Genomic DNA, 5,380 nt, shown 5'->3' with positions numbered 1-5,380 from the left:
ATTCTAACTATTCATAAGGCATTTCTTTATCTTTTTTACAGAAGCCACAAAAAACGTCGTTTTTCACCGAAACCTTATGAACGGACATAAAATGTCCGGATATACACGCGGGATTTTTGTTCTGAATTTTTCAACTTTTCAAAATGTGTGTTTTCGACAATGGGTGTATATGCACCTAGGAGCAAAAAAGCAGCAATATATAACACTTACTCTCAAAAGAACAAACTTGACCTGGCCGCCATCTAGATCAACTGCCATAGACATCAGCAAGCTCCTCGTCCTACAATCACCAGATTTTGTCATTGAGCCGGGAGAAGTTCAAATTCAGTAAAAGAACAAAAGGAAACATATATAGTATATGATAAGTGTAATCACGCGGAGAACGCAATCAGTAATTGTGTACTTGTAGTAGTCACTATAGTACTAATGAGCACCAGAAATCAGTAAGTTATGTTTTTGTACTTTATATTTTTTAGGGTAATGGCAGGAGCTCTGCCAATTCATTATAGGAGGGGGGAGGGGGGGGGGGATTGTACATGCTGTTACCAGCAGGGAAAGAACAAAGAAGGAAAAGAAAACTAGACAAACAAAGCTAATTAATTACTCGCAGAAAACTAGCCTGAGGGCCTCAATGTCAGCGCGAATGCGCACCAAAATTTCATCAACCGTAGAGTTCTCCTTCTGGAAAATCCACACGTTCCTCTCTTTCCATAGGTGCCAAGCCATGTAGGTCGCCGTCGAGACCAACTTTCACTGCCAAGGGCTAGATCGAAGATTGATGAAAAATTCAGATCAGGATGACATGAAAAAAAAGGAACCACTGCGACGATGTGAAGATAATATTTCTTTCATTAAAAGCAATGCTCTTAATGGAGCCATTTGCAGTCTAATTAATGCATATATAATAGAACCAACACAATAGAACATTTACTATCAAAGGAGCGAAGTCGACCTCGCCTCCATCTGGATCATCACAGTACTGAACTATCATAGATTGTTGAGCAACACAGTAGTGAGTTCCTCGTCCTACAATCACCAAATTTTTACTGTTGTGTCACAAGAAGTTAAAATTTAGTAAAAGACCTGAAAAAACATATAAAGTATAACAGTAACATGGAGTACGCATTGTGCTCATTGCGTGCTTATACTAGTCACTAAAGTACTAATGAGAGCACCAGATGAAAAATCATAGGCATACATTTTTGGTTTGTCAGCGGCTCCATGAAGGTTCAGAAACAGAAGTGAAAAAGGCTAATGGAAATAGTTCGGGGAAAAAAGACCACTGAAGTTGGCATCACAACAATCTTTTTTCAGTGTTCGATTCATCAACAATTGACCTACCAACAAACTAACCGATAAAGGTGGTTTCCTATTATCTTTTTATTCGGAGCTGATATATGACAACACATTTGGTACTCTGAATCTTGGAAAAGAAGAGGTGCCTGAATTCAGATCGCAGCAATGTGATGGTCGCCTGAAGGTTCTCCCCATCGGCTTGGGTGGGTGGGTGGGTGGGTAGCGACCCAAATCGATGTTTCATGACGCAAAGTATTGGAAGAGCAGATTGGAGGAACATAGATATCTATGGTAAGTTTATGGGAGGCTTACAGGCATTCCGCTCACGCGCAGTTCCAACTCTGCCGGAGTCCATCCGTCCTCTGTCCGGACGTCGAGCTGCCGTATAAGACCTCTCCCGCCATTTATAGGCACGCCGGCCAGAAGGTCTCACACGAGTCGCGACGCCGCTGGCTTCCCCGGTAAACTGTAGTCTCACTGCTTGGTCGCCTGCCGTGGGTAGCAGAGGGAACTAGGGGATTTAACTGCACGATGCAGAGGAACGTCGCGTCGGCGTGATGCTTCGCGAGGTGGAGCCGTGGAGGCGGAACGGGATGGAGGGGGATGAGGAGGAAAGGGATCTGCTAAATAGTAGTGGTAGTCCTAGAATTACGGAACGGGAGCACTGGAAGGACGATATCCACAGGATATCGACGAAATCTTCGCAGAACAGAAAGGAAACTGAAAAATAATAATTTGAGAGGAAACAAAGTTTTATGGAGGCTCACCGTTTGATCCAGCCTGACTGCACCGTCTGATCCGTTCCTTTCTACCCGTGGAAAGGTCGATTCATGCACGTCTTTTCGCATGGCACTGACCAGCCCCCATTGAAATATTAGGGTTTTGGTTGCGTAATAGAAGGGTTATTTTAGTGGGTCCGAAATGAAATGTATCGGTGGGACTGAAATGATGAATTGAGGTTTTGGACAGATATGATTAGGGAATGTGAATGGGTTTTTTTGGAGCAATCTCACAGAGCACTTTGAGCAACAACCTCATCAACAATACCTCACCCTTTTTTAAATAGTATTGGCTTTTTTAATGGACTCAATATGATTTTGGGTCACTAAATCAAAAATATATAGTCTTGGTGTAGCCAAATTTGTTCTTCACATTTTGGAAAGGGCTTACATCTTCATGTCCTTGCCACACCACCATTGGACTTATCTGAAATATTCTAGGTAAACTATTATTCTAATAAAAAAATATGTTGACATTAATTATCAAAATCATCAAGAAATCAATTGTGTTTTCAGTGTGCCGGCACGACACGACCTTCTTTTAAATATGGAAAAAGTCTAAAATAAACCTTGAATTTATAGGCGAAAGCTATATTAAACCCTAAACTTTCAATCTCGGAAATTAGCACACCAAACTCTCTAATCCCAGTCTATTTTCAACCTTCAGACGTTTTCCAAACAGGGATTGTGCACCTGGCAGGTCGAATCCCGGGCATGCTTACTACGGTCGCGATTGGGCCGGCCCAACAGATGCGAAGCGATTTTTTCTTTTTCGAAATATAACACCCGAATTAATAATACCAAAAAAAGTGAAACTCGAACTTGCGACCTGGTGCTGCTCACCTCGTCCTGCTAGCCACAAGAAGCATTGGATGACACTCCTATAACAAGAGTCCGGGACAATTTAACCGCTGCGTTGAGATTTGAAAATATTTTGTTAAGGGCAAACAACAATTGAAGACGTGCAGGCCTGACAATGTTTGAAATCTCCGATTTTTTTCAAAAGTGCGACCACTTTTGAAAATTCTGAATAATTTTTTAACAAATGAACAGACGAACAATATTTTTGCGAACACAATCAATTTTGAAAAAGCGAACACTGTTGAAACATAACAGTTTTTGAAAAAAAGTTGGGAACATATATTTTAACCTGAACAAATTTTCAAAAATCTTTACAATGTAAAAGAATGTTGTATAGTTTTACAAAATGTAAAAGTGTATATGGAAAAATGTTACCGTGTCAAATTTTTCAAAAAATGTTTTAGGAATTTCGTAAATTATTTGCAATTAAAAAAATATTAGGTATTTCAATTTTTCACATTTTTCTCAAGAAATGTTTCAAAAGTTTTTTAAAAAATGTTTCATCTAGGAACACTCCTGTCTGCTCTTATATGTGAGTGTGTCGCCCGATATATAATCAATATTTTGTAGGCAAACAATTATAGTCAGCATCCTTCATAGCTATTGGCAAGGTGCGACCGTGAGGCCTCTTAAGCACACTGTTTGATGCTAATATTTTTTGTCGCTCCTGAATGAAGACAAGTGGGTTCGTGTAATTTTAAAAAGTATTTGTTGGCATAACGGAAATGTAAAATAATTTATTATTATTATTACGAAAAATGTACAATGAAGAAAACGAAAAAAAAATATAAAGCAGACTGTATGTGCGCTGCGCTAATGGGCCGGCCCATTTCGTCCTAATGTCCAGCTAGCCAGTCAACAATCCTTGCCACGTCAGCGAATACCACCTAAAAGCCCTCAAGGTTTAAAATAGACCGGGATCGAAGAGTTCGGTGTGCTGATTTCCGGGATTGAAAATTCAAGGTTCGATTTAGCTTTCGCCTACAAGTTTAAGGTTTATTTTAGACTTTCGCCTTTAAATATCTATAGTAAAAAGCACCCAAAATATAGACTCATTAGAGGTAAATGTCTCGCTTGCCAGCCCGTTCAATATATATGTCGTACCTAGGCCTGGTGTCACGGCACGCGGCCGACATGGCACAACCCTATAATTGGCCTTTCTAAAAAAAACCTATAATTGGCCGACGTGGGCCGTGCCATGCTGACACGTTTAGCAGTGGGCTGGGCCGTGCCGGTCCACTTGGTTAGGTTTGAACGAACATATATAGCTTAAAAGAGGAAAAGATTCATATGTGGAGACAAATATATAAGCACAAAAGCATACATGGTGTTGTGGGAGACGAATGAAATTATGGAAGCAGTTGTGTATCACATGCAAGAATGGAGGAATATTCATCAGCCGAAGGTGCAGGAGGTTACTGTTAAGCATGTGCAAAGGTGGGAGGTGCCAGAGGAGGGCTGGATAAAACTCAACTCAGATGGGGCTGTTTCCAAAGTTGACGGAAAAGGTGGTGGAGGTGCTATTCTTCGCGATCACAATGGTGCTTTTATTGCTGGATTCTGTCATCTTTTCCCTCACATAGTTGATCTTGAGGCGACTGAAATCTTGGCTTGTAAGAAGGCATTGCAGATAGTTTTTTTTTTTAGAATCACCGGGGGAGGAGTTCCTCCACCTGAATATATTATTCAAAGTGGCCAAAATGGCAGAGGAGTGATCCAGTTTATAAGAAAAACCGGATCGAAAACCTGAACAAATTGACCCGTTTATAAGGAAAACCGGGCCGAAAATCGTACAAGGCACGACCAAGCTAGGAGGCATAAGACCATCACCACGAGAGACGCAAGTAGATGTGGGGTGTCGTCGGGAGATCACAATACTAGGACTTTGCAAACAGCCGAACGCATCGGCGAGCATACCAGCCCCCATGGCACAACTCAGGAGCATCCACAATCAACGAGTGTCATCCCAGACACGAACCTTGACTGGGGCTCCGCCACGGGAAATCGGAACGATTAGCAAGTTTGAAAGGCATCTTGCACCAACCTTGAGCAAAGATGAGCCGAGACAACACCAAGAGCACGAAGCTCACTGCAACACAATGGCAACCATGAGAGGATCTTGAGCAACCATTACCAACCTGAGCTGCACGAGAACACCACCACCGTAGACGAAGAGCTCCAATCAACCGAGACCATCCATGGTGCCTCAAGGCTATTGGTGCAGCCGAAGGGCAATGAGCGACCGAGTCCACACCCGGACAAAGAGTCACACGCAGCCGAGGCTACAACACAACAGCGGCACCGCCGGCGAAGCCGAAGGGCATTAAGGAGCCGAGTCTACACCCGGATCGCTTCACCGTGCACACCAGTGCAAGCCGGCCGCGCCACCACCACTCCACCACCACATCACACACCACCGTCGACCCCAGTCGGCCGCACAAACA

This window comes from Triticum aestivum, chromosome 3D, assembly GCF_018294505.1.
Source record: "Triticum aestivum cultivar Chinese Spring chromosome 3D, IWGSC CS RefSeq v2.1, whole genome shotgun sequence".
NCBI classification, from domain to species: Eukaryota; Viridiplantae; Streptophyta; class Magnoliopsida; order Poales; family Poaceae; genus Triticum; species Triticum aestivum.
The sequence above is the reverse complement of the archived record's forward strand: the minus strand, read 5'-3'. Positions refer to the sequence as shown.